Raw genomic sequence first — 24,737 nt, 5'->3', positions numbered from 1 at the left:
CAAAAAGAAAGATCAAGAAGAAATCTTTAACACGCGACAACTTTTACACAGAAAAAATCCAAACAACAGAGCATACAGCAGAGGAGAACAAACAAGTAATACTTCCAAACCTTCCCCAAAAAATGAAAATTGGTCACAAGCTCATGAAGAGTTTAAATCTGAGATCATGAGAAAGATGGAAGAAATTTGGTGAGAGAAGTAGGAAATAGCTCAAAAGGAAATTAAGAGGTTAAAATACAGAAACTCCCAACTGGAGAATGATGCCCCCAAATGAAAACAAAATGATAAGCAAATTGAAGGAAACCATGAAAACAGAATAGATCAAATCAAAAAGGAAAATAAAAATATTATAGCAGAAAATCAGTCTCTAAAGACCAGAATTGGGCAAGTAGAAGTCAATGATCTCTTAAGAGAGCAAGAACAAATAAAGCAAAGTTAAAAGACTGATAAGTAGAAGAAAACATGGAATATCTCACTGAGAAAATGACAGATCAAGAAAACAGGTCTAGAAGAGACAATTTGAGAACCATTGGTCTTCCTGAAAAAGCAGAAATTAATAGAAATTTGGACTCCATTCTACAAGAAATTATCCAACAAAACTGCCCTGATATTCAACAAGAGGAAAGAATAGACATAGAAAGTATCCATAGATCTCTCTCTACACTAAACCCTGAAAAGATAACCCCTAGGAATATAATAGCCAAATTCAAAAGCTTCCAAGTAAAAGGAAAAATTTTACAAGACGCCAGAAAGAGACAATTCAGGTATCAGGAGCACCAATCAGGATAACATAGGATCTCACAACCTCCACAATAAATTCCACTAGGCTTGGAATATGATATTGAGAAAGGCAAGAGAACTGGGTCTACAACCAAGGATCACCTACCCATCAAAACTGAATATATAATTCCAGGGGAAAGTATGGGCATTCAACAAGTTAGAAGATATCCAAGTATTTGCACAGAAAAGACCAGGACTAAATGGAAAGTTCAATATCCAACCACTAAAACTAAGAGAAACATGAAAAGTAAATAAGAAACAGAGGGGAAAGACTCTTATTTCTAAATTTGCCTCTTGAAGGGCTTCGATAAGATCACATTGTTTGTATTCCTAAATGGAGAAATTTTATGTGAAATTTTCAAAAACTGTATTCACTATTATAGAAATTAGAAGAATTTTTCAATGGGAGAGGTTGGAGTATTAAATGGTCTAAGATGATAAGGGGGGAAAAACAGGGGGGAGTGAATAGTAGATAACACCAAGAGAAACTTGAATGAATAAGAAAAATAGGATATTCTATACCACACAAAGGGGGCATGGGAAGAGGAGGGGATGTATAATATTATAAGAATGAGAGGAACAGAACATTAAGAGGTAATATTTAAACCTTACTATCAGCAGAATTAACCCTGAGAGGAAAGTTTAGCTATATCAATTGGGATATAGAATTCTATCTAACCCTACTGAGAAAGTCAGAAGGGATCAACCAAGTGGAGAAGGAGAGAAGGGCAGTCAAAAAATGGAGGGGAGGAGAGGGGTAAGGGAATTCATTAGGCCTTAAAAATAAAAATGGGGAATAATAAGGGAGGGAGTGTAAAGGGAAGTAAATCAAGGGAGGGGACAAGGGGGACTGTTTTAAAACAAGCCATTGGTCTAAAAGGAAATAGCCAAAGAAGAAAAGTTAGAACTTGGAGAGGATACCAAAACATTGGGGAATACATAACTAATAATTATAACACTGAGTGTGAATGGGATGAACTCACCTATAAAAGAGAAGCAAAGAGCAGAGTGGATTAGAAACTAAAATTCTCCCATATGTTGTCTACAGGAAACACATATGAGGCAGGAGGACATAAACAGGTTTAAGGTGAAAGGCTGGAATAAAATCTTTTGGGCTTCAACTAAGAAAAAGAAGACAGGAGTGGAGATCATGATTTCTGACAAAGCCAAAGTAAAAATAAATTTGATTAAAAGAAATGAGGAAGGTAATTACATCCTGATAAAAGGCAGTATAGACAATGAGGAAATAACAGTACTCAGCATGAATGCACCAAATGGTTTAGCATTGAATTTCCTAAAGAAACTGGTAGAGCTCAAGAAGGAAATAGATAGTAAAATTATACTAGTTGGAGATCTCAATATTCCTCTTTCAGATTTAGATAAATCAAACTAAAAAATAAATAAGAAAGAGATAAGACAGGTGAATGAAATTCTAGAAGAATTAGATTTAATATATATGTGGAGAAAAATAAATAGGGACAAAAAGGAATACACCTTCTATTAAGCTGCACATGGTACATTCATAAATATTGACCATGTAATAGGGCAAAGACACATTGAAAACAAATGAAAAATGGTATAAATAATAAGTGTAACCTTTCCAGATCACAATGCAATAAAAATTATAATTATTAAGGACACATAGACAGTCAAATTAAAAACTATTTGGGAATTAAATCATATGATTTTCGAAAACTAGTTAGTTAAAGGACAAATCATAGAAACAATCAACAATTTCATTGAAGAGAATGACAATGATGAGACATCCTAACAAACTCTGTGGGATGCAGCCAAGGCAGAACTCAGGGGGAAATTTATATCCTTGAGTGCACATATTAACAAATTAGAGAGGGCAAAGATCAATGAACTGGGCATGCAAATCAAAAAACTAGAAAGGGAACAAATTTAATATCCTCAGGTAAAGACCAAATTAGAGATTATAAAAATTAAAGGGGAAATCAATATATTTGAAAGTAAAAGAACTATTGAATTTATATATAAAACTAGAAGCTGTACTTTGAAAACAAACAAACAAAACTGACAAAGTACATGTCAATCTAATTTTAAAAAAAGGAAAGAAGAAAAAGAAATCCTTAATATCAAAGATGAAAAGGGAGACCTCACCTCTAAGGAAGAGGAAATTAAGGCAATCATTAAAATCTATTTTGCCCAATTATATGGCAATAAATATAACAACCTAGCAGTGATAGATGAATATTTACAAAAATATAAATTGCCTAGATTAACAGTAGAAGAAATAGAATACTTAAATATTCCCATCTCAGAAAAAGAATTTGAACAAGCCATTAAAGAACTCCCTAAGAAAAAATCCCCAGGACCAGATGGATTCACAAGTGAATTCTATCAGACCTTTAAAGAACAACTTATTCCAATACTATAAAAAGTATTTGACATAATAAGCAAAGGAGGAATTCTACCACACTCCTTTTATGATACAAATATGGTACTGATCCCAAAGCCAGGTAGATAAAAAACAGAGAAAGAAAACTACAGACCAATCTCCTTAATGAACATTGATGCAAAAATCTTAAACACAATAATAGCAAAAAGACTCCAGCAAGTGATTATGAGGGTTATTCATTATGATCAGGTGGGATTTATACCAGGAGTTCAAGAATGGTTCAACATAAGGAAAACCATTCATATAATTGACCATATCAACAAGAAAACCAACAAAAACACATAATTATTTCAATAGATGCTGAAATAGCCTTTGACAAAATATAACATCCATTCCTATAGAAAATACTAAAAAGTATAGGAAATAGAAGGACTAATAAACAGTATATCTAAAACCATCAAGAAGCATCATATGCAATGGGGATAAATTAGAAGCTTCCCAATAAGATAAGGCATAAAACTAAGTTGCCCATTATAAACTATATTATTTAATATTGTACTAAAAAAACTAGCAGTAGCAAGAAGAAAAAAGAAATAGAAGGTATTAAAATAGGCAATGTGGAGACTGAGCTATAATTCTTTGCAGATGATATAATGGTCTACTTAAAAAAATCCTAGAGAACCAACTGAAAAGCTAGTGGAAATAATCAACATCTTTAGCATAGTTGCAGGATATAAAATAAATGCACATAAATCATCAGCATTTCTGTATGTTTCCAACACATCACAGTAGCAAGAGGTAGAAAGGAAAACACCATTTAAAATCACCCTTAACAATATAAAATACTTAAGAAACTATCTGCCAAAAGAAACACAGGAGTTATACAAAGACAACTACAAAAACCTTTCAAAACAATTAAAAATAGTTCTAAATAATTGGAAAAACATTGATTGCTCATGGGTAGGATGAGTTAATATAATGAAAATGACCATTCTACCCAAATTAATTTACTTATTTAGTGCCATACCTATCAAACTACCAAGAAACTTTTTTTACATATTTAGAAAAAAACTATGACAAAGTTCATTTGGAAGAACAAAAGATCAAGAATATGAAGGGAAATAAGGAAAAAATGTGAAGGAAGGGGGCCTAGCAGTACCAGATATTAAACTATACTATAAAGCATTGGTCATCAAAACAATATGGTATTGGCTAAGAGATAGAAGAGAGGATCTGTGGAATAGACTTCGGGTAACTGACATCAGCAAGACAGTCTATGATAAACCCAAAGAGCCAAACTTTTGGGACATGAATCCACTATTTGACAAAAACTGCTGGGAAATTTGGAAAACAGTATGGGAGAGATTAGGTTTAGATCAACATCTCACACCCTACACCAAGATAAATTCAGAATGGGTGAATGATCTGAATATAAAGAGGGAAACTATAAATAAGTTAAGTGAACACAAAATAGTATACCTGTCAGATCTCTGGGAAAGGAAAGATTTTAAAACAAAGCAAGTGTTAGAGAAAATTACAAAATGTATTAAGTGGTTTTGATTATCTTAAGCTAAAAAGCTTTTGTACAAACAAAAACAATGCAACCAAAATCAGAAGGAAAAAAATAAACTGGGAAAAAATCTTTAAAACAAAAAACTCTGACAGAGGTCTAATTATTCAAATGTACAAGGAGTTAAATCAATTGTATAAAAAATCAAGGCATTCCCCAATTGATAAATGGGCAAAGGACATGAATAGGTAATTTTCAGATAAAGAAATCAAAAGTATCAATAAGCATATATGAAAGTGTTCTAAATCTCTAATAATTAAAGAAATGCAAATCAAACCAACTCTGAGGTACCACTTCACACCTAACATATTGGCTAAAATGATAGCAAGTTAGAATGATGAATGTTGGAGGAGATGTGGCAAATTTGGGACATTAATGCATTGCTGGTATAGTTGTGAACTGATCCATCCATTCTGGATGGCAATTTGGAACTATGCCCAAATAGCTCTAAAAGACTGCCTACCTTTCAATCTAGCCATACTATTGCTGGTTTGTACCCCAAAGAGATCATAGATAAAAAGACTTGTACAAAAATATTTGTAGCTGTAATATTTTTTGTGATTTTTTTGTGATTTTTGTTGTGGCAAAAATTGGAAAATGAGGGTGTGCCTTTCAATTTGGGAATGGCTGAACAAATTGTGGTATATGCTTGTGATGAAATACTATTGTGCTCAAAGGAATAATAAAAGGAGGAATTCCATGTGAACTGGAAAGAGCTCCAAGAATTGATGCAAAGTGAAAGAAGCAGAGGCAGAAGAACATTTTACACAGAGATGGATACACTGTGGTAAAACTGAATGTAATGTACTTCTGTTCTAGCAACAATGGAATGACCCAGGACACTTCTGAAGGATTTATCAAAAAGAATGCTACCCACATTCAGAAGAACTACAGGAGTGGAAATACATAAGAAAAACAACTGCTTGAACACATGGGTTGATGCAGACATGATTGGTGTGGTAGACTTGAAAGGACCACACCAAAGCAACTATCAATAATATGTAAATAAGTCTTGATTGATGACACATGATGATGGGGGAAATTAAAAAATATGAATCATTTAAAAAATAAAGAAAATAAAGTTTAAAAAAAAAGAAAAAAGAAAAATAAATGCAATAGGTTCTTCCAGTTCAGAGGGAATGATGAAAAGTCTTTGATAATATCAGTTTCCCAACCCAAAATCCACAAATTATCTGAAAAGAAATCCAGAAAGACTAAACATAAGGAATTTCAAAAATGAAGAAAAAAAAAGCTTTTCCATACAGACAAAAATAGCATGAAATTAGATAGAATAAAAATGGAAGGAGATTGATGCATGAAGTTAGGGACAGTTTATGACAGCAATGGATGTAGGGAGAGTGTATCAATCAATAAGTTGGTAAAATTTCAGGTAACTAGACTGAAAGCTAGTGGGAATAGGTAGGCAAAAAGAACATGGAGACAATCTTACAAAGGATACTGAGATGTTTCAGGTTTGGTGGAAGAATGGTAACAAAATTCATTATCACCTCTAAAAATTAGAATTCTAAAGCTAGATATCTTAGCTATAGCTTTTTGTGACTGAAAAAGAAGACAAGATTAATTCTGGTAGGTCACTACAAAGGGAGAGAGGACTTAAAATTGGATTCTCATCAACACTGAAAGCAATGGATGGAGGTAGAGTCTTCTCAGTACCTGTGTGTCAGTGCTACTAAAGTGGTTCAGGAAGCCTGAAAACAATATGATCTTCAACATCCCACTAAGACATACAAAGATAAAAAGAAAAGACAAAATGAACTCCTACAAGAGTACTATAAAAAAGAGAAAAAAATCACCTCATAAATTCAGAATGTCCAGAGTACAAGAAGATGAAGACAGAAGCCAGGATATGTGTTAGAGAATGGAGCCTTTCCCTCTAAATTGGCAATAGAACTGTAAACCAGTCTGAGATGGAAAGAGAAATAAATAAGGCCTATGCAAACATTCTAAGATTCTTAGAGGGGAGTAGAAAATATGAAACCAATAGCTAAAGGTGAAAATTATCAAAAAAAAAGAAAAGCCTGATAAAAATAATAAATACAAATGTTTTAAGGGAATACCAAGAAGTATAACCAGAATAAAGAGTAATCTTGCAATAACTGCAAGATAAACCTCAGAGGCAAAATGGCATTATCATGGGGACTCAATGAAAAGGAATGAATGAAGCAAAAGATTAAAAATAAATAAAATAAGTGATTGAGAGGAAACATTGAAAGAAGAATAAATAACTTGCGAAAGAAATTGGAAGTCTTTACCTATGTAGAAGATATCCTGAAAAAGAAACAGAGGGGAAAAATCAGTAGCTCAATATATCAGCAAGAAGTATTATAATAGTAAAAAATGGGAAAATAAAAAAAATATTAGTATTTACAATAAACTATGACCCAGAAAACAAATGAAAAGGAACTCAAGATCATCAAACTACTTGAATACATAAAAAAAGAATCTTAGATACTCCTTAAATCTAGAAATACATAATTTTTAAGGGGTGGAAGAGAACCAAGATGACAGAGCATAGGCAGCAACCCAAATGATCTTTTCAAAATTCCCCTCCAAGCAACTTTAGTCCCTCAAATCAGACTTTGGAGCAACAAAGCCAACAAAAAGGTGGAGTAATACATTTTTCAAACCTAAGACAATTTAGAAGGATAACCTGTCACACTGTATTGGACAGAACCTGGCACTAGTACAATTATTGGGCCTTGAAGATGCTACAATAGTTATAGCAAAAGCAGGAACTTTGGGAGCTCTCAGGCTAGAGATAGTAAGGAGAACAGACAGTTGATCAGAAAGAGATTTTAAGGGAACCTTTACTGGAACTGTGTACAGTGGCACAGATGGACAACTCTACTGCCCACAAAGAGTAGGTTGCATTTCCAGGACAAAGAGATTTTTAAAGTCACAAGGGAACAAAGGCCCAGGTCCAAGGTAAAGAAGAACAGCAGTAGTGATTGCTGGTGAAAAGGAGTAGGGACCCTTTCTGAGTAAAGACCAGAGCACAGATTAAGAGAGATTGACCATACTTCTCTGGATCACATTACCTTGGAAGGATCTAAAACACGTTGATTCCTAAAGCTAGCTTTGAAAACAGGAGCACAAAAAAGCCTACAGCTTGGGACAATGTCCTCTCACTTTTAGGTGAGAATAATTCAACTTTAACAGTAAATTCAAGGTCAGGAAATGGGCTAGAAAAACAAATGAGTCAACAACAAAAGAACTTGACCAAAAGTTCTACTATAGTGAAGGAAATACAAAGATGCATTCTCAGAAGACAATGTGGGGAAAGAACCTAGGGCCAGAGCCTCAAAAATGTCAATTGGACTCAAACTCAATAAGGATTCCTATAAAAATAGTTAGAGAGGTAATTAATATGAGTTGACTTTGTTGTGGAGATATAAAAAAATGAAAGATGGAGAAAGAGAGATGCACTGGAGCAAGATAGAGGTAGGATAGGGATATTCTATTTCTCACATAAAAGAGGTTTAAAAAAGAATTTTTATAATAGAGACAATAAAAAGAGGGTAGTAAGGTCATTTTCACTGGAATTGGCTCAAAGATAGAAGAATACACACTCATTTGGGTATAGAAATTTAACATACTCAAGAAGGAAATAGGATGGAAGGGACGTAAAAGAGAAAGGGATAAGTAGATGCTGATAAAAGAGAGAGTTGAGGGAATCAATGGCCAAACCAAAAACAAGCTTTGAGCAGGGACATGATAAAGAGAGGGAGAGAAGAACAAATGGAAGAAACTAAATAGTATGAGATGCATATTTAATTGTCATAATTATAAATGTGAATGTGATAGGCTCACTCATAAAACAGAAGAGGATAATAGAATGGATAAGAAAACGAGAATTTCCCAACAATTATTTACAAGAGACACACTAGAAAAAGATTCATGTAGAATAAAAATGAAGGACTAACACATGATCTATTAGGGGTAAGTGGAAGTAAAAAAAATACAGGGTTAGCAATCATGAATTCACACAAAATAAAAAAAAATAGATGATAAGAGGAACTACATTTTGCTAAAAATGTACCATAGACATTGAAGTAATGTGATTTTTTATAAGTCTCTCTGATAAAAGCCTCAATTCTCTAATTTAACTGAATAAAATTTAGAAAAAATATAAGAGCCATTTCCCAATTGATAAATGGTCAAAAGAAAAAAAAAACACCTAATTTTTCAATGAAGAAATCAAAGTTATTTACAGTCATGTAAAATGTTTTAAATTGTTATTGATAAGAGAAATGCAAATTAAAATATCTCTGAGAGCACCACCTCACACCTATCAGCAATGAAAAATGCTGGAGGATAAAAGAGATGATAGGTACATTAATAAACTGTTGATGAAGTTGTGAATTGTTCCAACAATTGTAAAGAAAAATTTGAACTATGTAAATGTGTTAGTTATAGAACTATGTATATCCTTTGATCCAACAAAACTGCTACTACATCTGTACCACAAAAATATAAAAGAAAAAAAAAACATCTATATGTTCAAAATTTTTATAGCAGTTCTTTTTTGGTGGCAAAAATTGGGAAATAGGGGGAGGCTCACTAGTTGGCAAATGGCTAAGCAAGTTTTGGAAAATGATTGTGATGAATGCTGTTGTGATATAAGAAATTATTATGGTATGGTGGTTTCAAATTAACGTGGCAGGATTTACATAAACTGATACAAAGTGAAGTGAGAAGAAATGGGATATCATTGGGAATAATAACAGCAAAGGTTTTTAACTGTGAAAGACTTGGCTTCTCCGTTCAAGGCAATGATCTAAAAATAGCCCAAAGAAATCATAATGAATAAAGAATTGTTATCTACCTCAAGAGAAAGTATTGATGAACATTGAGAGAATATTAAAGTATATTTTTTTGCTTTTTTATGATATTGCTAAGATGGGAATATGTTTTGCATAGTTTTACATGTATAATTAAAATGATTTTGCTTGTCTCCTAAGTACCTAGGGGAAAAGTGAAAGGGAGATAGAAATTTTGAGATTCAATTAAAAAATAAAAGAATATTAAAAACAATTTTTAATAAAAAGAACTGGGTGGATAGGGGAATGAACATAAAATACATTTGTACCAAGCAGAAAATGCTCAAGACATGACATAGCAAAAATTTTGAACTTTTAAGAAAAAAATACAAGTGAGAAACAAGTAGCTTGGTGGTCAAGAAAAGAAAGGGAGTTAACATAAGATTTTATAGCAACTACTAAATTAAGAGAGAAACTTGGAATGAAGTATTGCAAAATGCAGAAGACACAAGCTCAAAATGAGCTTTACCCTGTAAAATTAGTAGTTTAATCCTACAATGGGAATAAAGGCCCTTTAATAGAAACATTCTTGACTGAAAAACCAGACCCCCCCAAAAAAACAACAAAAAAAACCATTTAAATTCAAACACCAGTCATGAGAATATAAGAAATGTAATTAAATTTGAGCAAGTAAAGAATGAGCCATTACAATGTAAAAGCACAGAAAATGAAAAGTGCTCAGAATTGAATTGAGTTATATTTGAGTCACAGTTTTCAAAAGGAATTAAATAAAACAAAATCATTATCTGTTTTTTGTGTGTTTGTTTTAGGTGTTTTGGTTTTAAGAAAATGAAGAAAAAGAAGTAGGAAAGAAATACACTACAAAAGAAACCAAGAAAAAGGGGGAAGAATTTCTTTGCATAAGGGAAAAAGACCATATAAAAAAGAGGAAAGGCTAGGAAGAACTGAAACCCCATAATTTCAATTATATCTGAATTTGACAAAAGAGGACTAAACACATATATTTTCATCTACACAGAATTGGGTAAAGATGTACATTAAATTCAATGATGATTACACTATAAGAGAAATGAGATATGATCTAAAAGAGAAAATGATCAGTGGGGAAATTAAGTAAAATAAGTTTCATCTTTTGAGGACAAAATATAAATGAAGTTTTTTATGTGATAATGTCATGGGCTTAGTGAAGAGCAAAGGAGGAAAGATCATTTAAAAATAATTATAAATTAAAAGTTTTGATCTACTTGCTTCTCATCCTTCCCTTTCTTTTTCTTTGTAATGAAGAGTCTGGTAGGAAAGTGGGAAAAAATATATACCTCCTGGGCATTCCTAAGAAAAGTGTCAGTTGGGATTGGATATGACATGTCAACTAAGGGAAAGGCACAGGAAGTGACACAAAAGAGGCCCCTTTAAAAAGAGAGTTCAGTGAGTTGAAGGATCTCTTCTGGTTCGTGAATGGGACCAGAAGGTGTTTCTGGTTTATGACTGGGACTTGGAGGATCTTTGGAGCTGGTGAGATGGTTCTTAAATTTTTCCTTTGGAATTCCACATGGTAAGTGTAAAGACTGAACCTTCCTGAACTTCTCTTAAGGAACTTCCCTGTCAAAAGAGACTCTGTTACTGAAACTTTTGCTTCATACCTCCAGGCGTTCAGGCCTCGGCCCTCAGCTCAAGGTTTGTTCTTTTTCCAATTGAGGACTAGTTAGATCTGCTTGGGTTAAACCAGGGACCTAAGCAAATTAAGTAGTTTGTCAGATTAATTATCTTAACTTATCCTCTCTCTAAATTTCTTACTTTCTCTCTCTTCTCATTTGTAAATAAACTTCCATTAAAGTCATTTTGATTTGAGGTTATTCTTAATTGGAAATTTATAATTATTCAATTCCCTGGCAATCAAACCTTTTTAAATATTCAAACAACCACCCCCTTTTGCCCCTTACACGATGCATTTATGACCTACTAAACTTTTAAAAAGATATTTCTAGGGTTCTGGGTTAAGATGGCACAAGAGTACAAAGCAGCTGCTTAAACTCTCCTAATTGACTCATACAGGTCTCCTCAAGAAGACATAAAAACAAATCCATACAAACAAAGGGACCCCACAACAGGGCCCAGCATTGAAGGTATGTGGAATCAGGGCATTTCCATTCTATAAAGGGGTGAAACAGCTCTCACTAAAATGCGAGGTGAACAACCCCCAATACCACATACATTGCCAAAGCCAGCCCAAAAGAGTTAGAGCAAGTTTGGGGCACCCATTAAGTCACTGGCAACTCAACAGGGCCTGCTCCTGAGAGCAGCAAGACTTAAGACCCCAAGAGGCTAAAGAACATGTGGACTTTGAATACAGACCATGAATGCAGGAGGGGACTCGGATCCTGAGCTCAGGCGTGGACCTTGAGTGTGGGCCCAGTGCAGAGGGGTGCATGACAGTGGAAGCAGTGACCTGAGACTGTTAAAGGAGTTTCAGGCAGAGGAAAAACCAAGGGAACCACCAGGAGGCTTGACGCTGAGAACAACTAGATCTAAGACCTCAGGAGCATAAAGAGTACAGACAGACCCTGGGCATGAGGATAAAGCTGAGAGGGCACTGAGCTAAAAATGGCAAACAATCCACAGGAACCCCAGAAGAGAAAGATCAAGAAGAACCCTCTAACGCTCGATAACTTTTGCACAGAAAAAAACCAGAAAACAGAGCAAACAGCAGAGGAGAACATAAAAGTAACCATATCCAAACCTTGAATGAAGGAAAACTGGTCACAAGGTCTTTAAGATTTCAAGTTTGATATTATGAGAAAGATGGAAGAGATTGGGCAAGAAAATAACAGTTTAAAAGGCAGAATTTCGCAAGTGGAAAGTGAGGCAAGCAAATTGATGAACAGAAATGACCAAATTAAAAAGGAAAACCAGTATCTAAAGTCTAGAATTGGGCAATTCTAAAAATATGTCCCCAAATCAAAAGAATTGATTAGCAAATTGGAGACAAAAATCAAAGAGCTGGAAAACAGGATAGACCAAATCAAAAAGGAAAATCAAAAGAATATAGCAGAAAACCAGTCTCTAAAGTCAAGAATTGGGCAAGTAGAAGCCAATGATCTCTCAAGACAGCAAAAATAAATAAAACAAAGTCAAAAGAATGATAAATAGAAGGAAATATGAAATATCTCAATGAGAAATTGACAGATCAAGAAAACAGATCTAGAAGAGACAATTTGAGAATCCTTGGTCTTCCTGAAAAAGCAGAAATTAATAGAAATTTTGACTCCATACTAAAAGAAATTAATCAGCAAAACTGCCCTGAAGTTCTACAACAAGAGGGCAATATAGACATTGAAAGGATCCCTAGATCACCCTCTACACTAGACCCTGAAAAGACAACCCCCAGGAATATAATAGCCAAATTCAAGAGCTTCCAAGTAAAAGAAAAATTTTACAAGAAGCTAGAAAGAGACAATTCAGATATCAAGGAACACCAATCAGGATCACACAGGATCTGGCAGCCTCCACACTAAAAGACCTCAAGGCTTGGAATATGATATTCAGAAAGGCAAGAGAACTGGGTCTTCAACCAAGGATCATCTACCCATCAAAACTAACCATATAATTCCAGGGGAAAGTTTGGGAATTCAACAAGATAGAAGATTTCCAAGTATTTGCACAGAAAAGACAAGGACTAAATGGAAAGTTCAATATCCAACCACAAAAATCAAGAGAAACAAGAAAAGGAAAATAAGAAACAGAAGGGAAAATAAGGAAACTCATATTTTTTAAATTTGCCTCTTTAAGGGCCTCAATAAGATCTAATTATTTGCATTCCTAGAAGAAATTCTATGTATAATTATCTGTAGTGAACTCTATCCACTATTATACTATTCGCTATTATAGTAATTAGAAGAATTATACATAGGGAGAGGTTGGAATACTAAATGGTCTAAGATGATATGGGGGTAGTAAAGAGGGGGGTGAATAGTAGAGGACACCAAAAGAAACTTGAATGAATAATAAAAATAGGATATTCTATTACACACAAAGGGGGCAGGGGAAGGTGAAGGGATGAATACTATTAAAAGAAGGAGAGGAAGAGAGCATTAAGAGGTAAGATTTAAAACTTACTCTCAGTGTAATTAACCCTGAGAGGGAAGAGAAACTATATCCATTGGGATATAAAACTAAAACCCTACTGAGAAAGTCAGAAGAGACAAACCAAGGGGAGCAGGGCAGTGGGGAGGTCAAAAAAGGGAGGGGAGAAGAAGAGGGAGGGAATTGATTAGGCCTTAAAAATAAAAAGAGGGGGATGATAAGGGAGGGGGTAGAAAGGAAAGTAAATCAAGCGAGGGGACAAGGGTTACTTGCTTAAAGAAAACCCCTGATTTAAAAAGAAATAGTGTAAGAAGAAGTGGTAGAACTAGAAGAGGATACCAAAATATCAGCAAATACAAAACTGATAATTATAACTCTGAATGTGAATGGGATTGACTCGCCCATAAAAAGGAAGCAAATAGCAAAGTGGATTATAAACCAAAATCCTACCATATGTTGTCTATAAGAAACACACGAGGAGGGTGGACATACACCAGTTTAAGGTAAAGTGCTTGAGCAAAATCTTTTGGGCTTCAAATGATAATAAGAAGGCAGGAGTGGCAATCTTGATTTCTGATAAAAGCCAAAGTAAAAATAGATATGATTAAAAAAGACAGGGAAGGTTATTACATCATGATAAAAGGTGATATAGGCAATGAATAAATAACAGTGCACAATATATATGCACCAAATGGCATAGCATCCAAATTCGTAAGGAGAAACTGGTAGAGCTCAAAAGGGAAAAAAATAGTAAAACCATAATAGTGGGAGATCTAAATATTCCTCTTTCAGATCTAGATAAATCAAACCAAAAAATAAATAAGAAAGAGATAAGAGAGGTGAATTAAGTCCTAGAAAAATTAGATTTAATTGATATATGGAGAAAAATAAATAGGGGCAAAAAGGAATACACCTTCTTTTCAGCTGCACATGGTACAGTCACAAAGATTGACCATGTAATAGGGCATAGAAACATTGCAAACAAATGCAAAAGAGCAGAAATAATAAATGTAACATTCTCAGATCATAATGTAATAAAAATAACAATTAGTAAGGGCACCTGGACAGGCAAATAAAAAACTAATTGGAAATTAAATAATATGATTCTCCAAAATGAGTAAGTCAAAGAAGAAATCACTGGATCTCAACAATTGGAAAGTCATTAATTGCTCATGGATTGGACAAGCTAACATAATAAAAATGATCAAGAATATCAAGGGAAATAATGAAATAATTTTTAAAAATGTCAAGTCAGGGGGCCTAGCAGTACCAGATATTAAACTATACTATAAAGCAGCGGTCATCAAAACAGTATGGTACTGTCTAAGAGACAGAAGGGAGGATCAGTGGAATAGACTTGTGGTAAGTGACATCAGTAAAGCAGTGTATGATAAACTCAAAGAGCCCAACTTTGGGGATAGAAATCCACTATTGACAAAAACTTCTGGGAAATTTGGAAAACAATATGGGAGAGATTAGGTTTAGATCAAAATCTCATATGCTACACCAAGATAAATTCAGAATGGGTGAATGACTTGAATATAAAGAGGAAAACTATAGATAAGTTAAATGAACACAGAAGAGTATACTTGTCAGATCTCTGGGAATGGAAAGATTTTAAAACCAAGCAAGAGTTAGAGAAAATTACAAAATGTAAAATAAATTATTTTGATTACATCAAATTAAAAAGCTTTTCTACAAACAAAAACAATGCAAACAAAATCATAAGGGAAACAACAAATTGGGAAAAAATCTTTATAACAAAAAAACTCTGACAGGGGTCTGATAACCCAAATATACAAGGAGTTAAATCAATTGTATAAAAAATCAAGCCATTCGCCAATTGAAAAATGGGCAAGAAACATTCATAGGCAATTTTCAGATAAAGAAATGAAAAGTATCAATAAGCACATGAGAAAGTGTTCTAAATATCTAACAATTAGAGAAATGCAAATCAAAACAACTCTGAGGTATCACCTCACACCTAGAAGATTGGCTAAAATGATAGAAGGGGAGAGTAATGAATGTTGGAGGGGATGTGGCAAAATTGGGACATTAATACATTGCTGGTGGAGTTGTGAACTGATCTAACCATTCTGGTTGGCAATTTGGAACTATGCTCAAAGGGCTATAAAAGAATGTCTGCCCTTTGATCCATCCATACTATTGTTGGTTTTGTACCCCAAAGAGATCATAGATAAACAGATTTGTATGAAAATATTTATAGCCAAGCTTTTTGTGGTGGCAAAAACTGGAAAATGAGGGTTTGCCCTTCAATTGGGGAATGACTGAAAAAATTGTGGTATATGCTGGTGATGGAATACTATTATGCTCAAAGGAATAATAAACTGGAGGAATTCCATGTGAACTGTTAAAACCTCCAGGAATTGATGCAGAACGAAAGGAGCAGATCCAGAAGAACATTGTACACAGAGACCAATATGCTGTGGTAAAAGAGAATGTAATGGACTTCTGTACTGGCAACAATGCAATGACCCAGTACAATTCTGAGGGATTCATGGAAAAGAACACCACCCACATTCAGAGGAAGATCTGCAATAGTGGAAACACAGAAGAAAACAACTGCTTGAACACATGGGTTGAGGTGGACATGATTGGGGATGTAGATTCTAAGGACCACCCCAGTGCAACTATCAATAATATGGTAATAGGACTTTATCAGTGATACATGTTAAAACCAGTTGAAATGCTCATTGGCTATGGGGGTGGGGGAACAGGTTAGGAGGTGATGGGGAAAGTAAGAGCATGTATCATGTAACCATCATAACTTTTATAAAAAAGAAATATTAGCAAATGTTAAAAAAAGATATTTCTACAATAAATAAATAGATTTATTATTATTTCAATTATCTTTAGGCCACAAGGTCTACTCTGGGGAGAGTATATTGAAGCAAAGAGGCCACATAACAGAAGAGAAATCTTAATTATAGGATAAAATGAATCATAATGAAGAGCCTCCTTTTTTCTAATGCTAAAGACATTTTAATCTTGAGTTTTGTTTTGTGTAAGAGGAGGTAGATGAACATAATATTAAAGTATCCATATTCTTGAAACTTAACTCGCCCAATTCATTAATAGCTCCCTAAAATTTTAGGACTGAAGAAATGTTTTTCCTATATTCTCAGATCTTGAGCACTTCTCTGATACCTCAAAATATCTTGATACGTTAAAATATTATTCATTTTCATCAGTCCTCCTCCCTACTTTTTCATCCATTTTTTTGTCCATGGTTTGTAGTTAATGCTTTTCAATCCTTAGTACTAGAGGTCTTCTTTGTATTGCTTTTGTCTCTCAATGGTAACAGTGTGACAGCTGGCACTAATCATTTCTTAATTTCATAATTTGGCTTACCTATCTCCTTTCCTAGTCATAAATACATAAAATTCATCTGTTTACCTCAGTTTCCTCAACTGTAAAATTAAAATAATAGCAAATAATTCTAAGGGCTATTATATGAATCCAATCAGAAAATATTTGTAAGGTGCTTTAACATACTACCTGGCTCATAGTAAGATTTACATGAATACTACATATTAGAATTTTTGGAGGGTAGATTTATATCCTTAGTAATTAACATAGTCCTGCAATATAGGAAACACTTAATAAATGCTTCTTGCCTGCCAATGTACTTGTATTCCTATCATACACTTGTATTTTATATTATATTCTTCTGTGTTTTGTGTATGTGCTATATTTTCCTCTTATATGAAAAGAGCCAAGAAGGAAGAATCCATTTTTTCATTAGCTCTTTATCTTTGTCAGTGCCTAAAATATAGGAGATGCTTAAAATAGTTTGTAGATGAAAGAATAGATAAATAAATGTACATCAAATTTGAAATGCAAATCCAATTCTTTTCCTTAACTATTATATGATGATGTAGTATAACTGCCCTTTCACAAGGAATATATTTTTTTTATATGTGGTATGGTAAAATGGATATAGGGTTGACCTCAAAAGATCTGAGGAAGTCCTAGAATGAAGTTTTGCTTCTATTTGGCACTGTTACTGGAACCTAGGCAGAGTTATTTAAATTATTAGTGGTGGTCAATCCTCTAGGACACTGATGGGCAAACTACGCCCTGTGGGTCAGATGCGGCCCCCTGAAATGTTCTATCCAGCTGCATGACATTATTCCTAATCTGACAAATACGAGTAGGATACAATACAATGAAACTTGAAAAGAGTTGCCTTAGAAAAAGCCTGACCGATGAGCATTTTCTTTTCTTTGGCCCCCTCTTTAAAATGTTTGTCCATCACTGCTCCAAGACAATATACATTGCAGGATAGGTGTCAACTTGCATTGGTTTATGCAGTTTCCTCATCCAAGTGATCTCTCAATGAAATCACAGATAAAGTTCTTATTCCTGTTTCTTCTAATCATATGATACAGAGCTAAAAAGAAAGTTGTCAACAAATTAGAACATCTTTGTTTTACTAATTAGAATTAGAAATAGAGAAATTAGATATCTTACTCAACAACATAGGTGAGAGATTCTGCTATGAATTCCTGGTCTAAAATGATAACGTTCACTGAAATCCTATTTAATTTCAATTTTTTTTAATTCAAAGGGAATTTTTCATCTTGTAGGTGTTGTTTTCTAGTTCATATAAAGGCCATAATTTATAAAGCATATGGTATTTACTAGACATCTTTATAAAAGGAGATGAAAACTAGATAGAAAGTCAAGGCAATGTGGTGCAGTGGAGGAGAAAAAGTATTAGATTTCAAGGCAGAGGACTTGGTTCAATTTCCATTTATGATATTGGATGACTTTTGAAAAGTTCAAAAGTGTCTGTACTTCATTTTCTTTATATTCAAAATAAGGGAGTGGAATTAGGTAGCCTCTTAATTTTCCCTTCCATTCTAAATGTAAGTCTATAGTCCTATAAAGGGATTCTCATCCTGCCACTAACTATGATGACTTCAGAATTCATCAGAAACAGAAAGAATATTAAAGATATGAGTTTAAATTATACCTCTGACCCTTACTGCCCGTATAATCTTGGAAAAAGCACAACCTCCCTAGGTGGCTACTTCCTAATCTATAAATGGGATGACTAGAGAGCTACTCTGGCCCTCTATATTTAACTGATCTCTTTGACCAAGATTATGTATTTCCACAGAAACACTAAACATTGAACATTTCTTACTACAACCCTTAGCTAGTGATAGCATAATAAATTTCATGAAATTACTGTCTTTTGACAAATCATGTTTTTACTCAGTGAAATGACTGTTCAAAATATTATAATATGACAAGTGAGCACATAATAACCAAAGTAAGTAGAGAAATTTTTAATTTAAATTAACTAATGTAATTTATATTAGAGCTCCAAAAGCAAAATATGTCCAACACATCTCCTGTGCCATTTACCAGAACAATCACAGTAGATCTACTTGCTCTTTAATTCACTCAAACTGACTTTGATGGTACAATTTAATAATCATATAAAATGGCAACAGTATCAGTGTAAAGAATTCAACTTTAAGCTATTGTGGCCACATGCCATCTGTGGGGGAATTGCTTCACAGCAAACACTGTTCACTAATATTTCAGATGTTCCAAAGAACAACTAGAAAAAATACAGGAAAAAGTTACAGTGCCACAGTGCAGCCAGATAAACAAGCTATCAAAGGTAGTTTACAAACAGAGTGAATAAATATAATATAATCCATTAAAACCTAAGTTATAAAGCTGGGATACAGAAGCATTATAAGCAGTATGGTATTCTTCCTAGAGGTTTTACAGAGATTAACTAATGGAGTTTGAATATCTATAATTCCACCTAAAAGAGACTATTACACCACCACTAGGAATTGAAGTAAACATTTTCTTTAAATCTAGGAAAATTACTTAGTAACGGTAACTAAGTTACAAAGTTGTTTAAAATTTTGAAGGGAAGAGGGGGAGCACAATAAAGATTGAAGAAAGAAAGAAGCAGATATCTTGACTAGGATCTCTCCATTTCTTAACCAAATTCAAACACAACTTTAGGATTGTTACAACCTGTCTGAATGAATGAACTACTATATAGTTTCATACCAATCTCTTCTTTTCATTACAGAAACAGGGACTTTAAGCACATCTTAGAACTATTGACTTTAATCGATTTCCTTTTCCATCATAATTCTCATAGCTATAAATAAGTTGAAAGAAAATGAATACCTTCAGACATTCACACTCACAAACTGAGCAACCCACTTTCTATCTTTATCCAAAATGGAACCAACAAAGGGAACTTCCATTTTCCTTCCCAAAGACACTTGTATTTAAGAATAGATACTAATTATAGGCTCCAAGTTACCATGACAATCATTTCTGTATGTGAAACCCAGGTACTGGAGAACACAAGAAGTGACAAATTTCACCCAATATAATTAAAAGTAAAATCAGAAATATTGACACTTAGTATGATGTAAATACATAAGTTCTGCAAATTTAGCAAATGGCAGAGATACACATACTATTTATATTTACTATCAACATTGTTAAAACATTTTAGAAGTAAATAATTCTCATAAAAATAGTATTTTCCATTCATTCGATTCTATACTAGATGTTATCTGAATCAAACTTGTACAGAGAAATTGATCTTAAGAAAACACTCTTGTGGAGAAACATAGGAAAGAAGGTGCTATAGCAACCCCACACTGTAGTTTTAATATGTCTAGGTGGTTTGTTTCTTGTAGACAGAAAATGAGTGAAATATATAACTTACATGTTTGGACAAGGAAAAATACTAATTACCCTTTCCTTCCTTTCCCATCACTGGTTTAGGGAAATGCTGATTTAGTTAATGTCTTCTACCAATGCAAATCAACAATTTTTCTATGACTTTTAGGCTTAAAGCATAGTCATACATAGAGAAGATAAATGACTTGATCACGGTCACATAACCTGTTTGTATCTCAGGCAGTACTTCAAAAAAGTTTTTCCTAATTCTAAGGCAAACACTCTCTACGCCCCATACCAGAAATTTGGCCTTTCTTTTTCAATACCTGAAGAAATGTGTAGCATTTTAGGATTCTGTACTCACAAGGTGAATAATTTCTGTTTAATTTTTATAATTTCTCTAGCACATTTGTGAAAGTATGTGTCCACATTCCCTTGTGATCATTATAATGCAGCTACCTTTCATTTTGGTTCTCTTTTTACAATCACACACACGGACACAGAGGAAATTGCCCAAGCTCATAGTCTTGTTCCCATCAACTCATCATATTTCAATCTGTAATATCAGGAAAAGTTTAATTTGAAATGTGACTGACACACCATCTCATTTTAATTAATTTGAGATATTGAACAAACTATATATTTTAAAAACTTTTATTTAAAACTACGTCCAGGGGGCAGCTGGGTAGCTCAGTGGATTGAGAGCCAGGCCTAGAGACAGGAGGTCCTAGGTTCAAAACCGGCCTCAGACACTTCCCAGCTGTGTGACCCTGGGCAAGTCACTTGACCCACATTGCCTACCCTTACCAATCTTCCACCTATAAGTCAATACACAGAAGTTAAGAGTTTAAAAAAAAACTACGTCCATTCTTGAAAATCTTTATTTGCAAAATAATTATAAAGTAAAATCACATGCAAATCATTTTTGTCTTTATTAACTATTTTTAAAATCCATTAATCTACACTGCTGGTGGAATTGTGAATTAATCCAATCATTCTGGAGGGCAATTTAGAATTATGCACAAGGTGCTTTAAAAGAATGCCTGCCCTTTGATCTAGCCACACCATGGCTGGGTTTATAACCCAAAGAGATAATAAGAAAAATTACTTGTGCAAAAATATTTATAGCAGTACTCTTTGTGGTGGCAAAAATATTGGAAAACAATGGGGTATCCATTGATTGGGGAATGGCTGAATAAATTTTGGTATCTGATGGTGATGGAATACTATTGTACTAAAAGGAATGATGGATCGGACAATTTCTTCATGAACTGGAAAGACCTCCAGGAAATGATGTAGAGCGAAATGAGCAAAACCAGGAAAACATTGTGCATAGAAACTGAAAACATTGTGGCACAATCAAACATAATAGACTTTTCTACTAGTACCAATTCAATGATCCAGGACAATACTGGGGAACTTATGAGAAAGAATGCTATCCACATTCAAAGAAAGAACTTTGGGAGTAGAAACACAAAAGAAAAATGTATGTTTGGTTATGTGGTTCAGGAGGGATTGTAATGCAGGCTGGCAGCAAAAGCCCTTGCTTTTGCAAACCAACTGTAACAGTTTGTCAGTTAGAAAGGTTTAGAATGTTGAACCAGCTTGGGGGCTAAGCTCACTGGAAAACCATTAGAGCTAGGCTATCAATAGCCCTGAAGTTCCAACTGAAAGGCCTTTTGCCTTTGGGGCATTTTAGGACCTGGTCTGTTCTTGCTAGACCTCTCCCTGGCCTCTCCATTACATCCTGCTATTTTCCCTGAATTTCCCCATTGAGCCCTGAGAGGAAGGGTGGTTTGGTGGTTGGACATCATGGGTTTTAGCTTCTGTAGGCAGGAAGGACAAACTAAATCAAGCCATCCCCTTATCTAGTGATCCGATAAAATACTTTTACCTCAGGGCAGTGAAACCTTTCCTGACTGAGAGAGCAGACCTCTCTTTTAACATAGAAACCCCACCTCAGACACTTCCCAGCTGTGTGACCCTGGGCAAGTCATTTGACTCCTATTGCCTGCCCTTACCACTCTCCTGACTTGGAGCCAATACACAGTATTGACTCCAAGATGGAAGGTAAGGGTTAAAAAAAAACATAGAAACCCCAATTATATCCTGTAATGAAATAAAATACAGCAATGTTGATATGGAGAGGAATAAATTGGGATGGCTAAGTTAAAGGATGAATGGGGAATATCTGAAGGGGCTGCTTAAATCTGACCCTCTCCTGTGACCCTTCCCCCCATCACCAGCTTTCTTCCTAGCAGCAGTTACAAAACCCTCAAACACTTTTCCCTCTGCTTATCCCTGACATTAATAAATCCCCTTTGATATCTACATAAAAGCCTCTGGTGAATCATTATATTTGAATATTAGGGGAAAAGCTGAAGAGAGAAGGAATAACTTTACTTTTATTTCTTGAGGGCAAACCTGGGCATCCATTTTGGGCAGGAAGTAGCCAGCGGAGACTTCCTGTAGATTTTAGTTTGACTAGCAGGGAGGAGCCTCTTGTCTCCTCCCTCAAGGGACCTTAGAAATTAACAACAAAAACCTTTGATCCAAACCCATACTACTCCTGGCTGACTCAATTCTTCTTGTATCACAGAGATAGCCCCTGCCTGAAGGACCCAGCCTATTTCCTCCCAGTACCAATCCTCTGTCTCTAGCCTCCTTGACTAGCCTGTTTAAGCAGCCCCTTCCGATATTCCCCATTCATCCTTTAACTTAGCCATCCCAATTTATTCCTCTCCATATCAACATTGCTGTATTTCATTTCATTACAGGATATAATTGGGGTTTCTATGTTTTTTTAACCCTTACCTTCCATCTTGGAGTCAATACTGTGTATTGGCTCCAAGTCAGGAGAGTGGTAAGGGTAGGCAATAGGGATCAAGTGACTCACCCAGGGTCACACAGCTGGGAAGTGTCTGAGGTGGGGTTTCTATGTTAAAAGATCACTCTATTGCAAACATGAATAACATGGAAATAGGTTTTGAACAATACATGTGTAACCAGGGGAATTGCTTGTCAACTCTGGGGCAGGGGTGAACACAGGTGGGAAAATCATGAATCACGTGACTATGGGAAAATATTCTAAAAAATAAAATAAAATGAAGCAAAATCTATTAATCTTATTTATTTCATCTTATTAGTTTATCTTTTGATGTCATACATATTCCATTTGTAATCCTCATTTATTATTCTTTGTTTTCTCTTAAATCAATTCAATTCAACAAACATTTTTCAGCATTTCATATGAATAAGAAACTGTATTTAATGACAAGACAAAAGAAAGAATAAGACCTGGTCCCTACCCTTAAGATGTTTACATAAAGATAAAACAATTATAAAAAGGTAGTTCATGTTGTTACAATAATTACACACATATCAGGACCAATAATTTTTTGAAATGTCATGCAGTGACACACACAGTGATAAAAAGAAAAGAAGAAAAACATTCAGTAATAAAATTACTGTTCATCCTACAATGATATTCTCTAAATTTCACCTTTAGTCATGAACTTCAGGACATTTACACTAGCCAACATGCTAAAACATATTATCAAACTCAAATATTTGAATTTGAAAGACATCAAGTGGTATAAAATTAATTTCACCCCCTCATTGTTCCTATACTGATCAGTAAAAACTAAAAATATATATTAACACTTTCTGGGGAAGATCAAAATTAAAATTTGCCACTGTAGGCTATTGAATGACAGAACTTAAAATGGATAAAGATAAAACAGCAAACATATAATTGAGCTGAAGTGTTCTCCCATCACCCAGTTATACGAAGATGTTCATCATTCTGCAGCATGAATAAACTCCTTAGTCCTGCTTTTACCAGTGGGTATTATTGGGCCCCAGCAGTGAACATTAAAGGCAAAGAGAATTACAGACAAGGGAATTAATGAGAGGAAATTAGAAAGAAGGAAAACATCATTCTAATCATTCTTTGATTCCTTATAATTATGATGTTAAATCATTCCTTCAGGGTTATTATGATGATAGCCACAGAACAGAGACAGGGACTGGCAGATTAGCATCAGATATGTTGTTTCCAAACTCATACAGAAAGAAAACAAGAAGGAAACAATAATAAGATCCATTCCTCTGAAACATCATTTTTGTTTTTTTAATGTAGCAATTCGATTGCTTTTGAACAAGGAAAAAGCAGAAACTAGCAAACACTTCCAAATAAAATGGAAAATGACCAAGAGGGAAAGAACAAAGGAATATGCTTGTCTGTGGCTGCAGGGCTATCATCTAGGGGATCCATTCTTTGGATTCTTTTTAAATTCATATTTTTATGCTATAGTTAAATCTCATTTTGAAATTCAAGAACTTCAGAGGGAAAGTTGGAGATTACATGCTTTGCTTTTTTAGAAAATAAATTTGATTTTCCCTTCAAAATAAATTAAGGGCTTAAAAATGATTCCCCTTCTTTTTA

Source organism: Gracilinanus agilis, chromosome 4 (assembly GCF_016433145.1).
Source record: "Gracilinanus agilis isolate LMUSP501 chromosome 4, AgileGrace, whole genome shotgun sequence".
In the NCBI taxonomy this organism is placed as follows: domain Eukaryota; kingdom Metazoa; phylum Chordata; class Mammalia; order Didelphimorphia; family Didelphidae; genus Gracilinanus; species Gracilinanus agilis.
Note: the sequence above shows the minus strand (reverse complement) of the source record.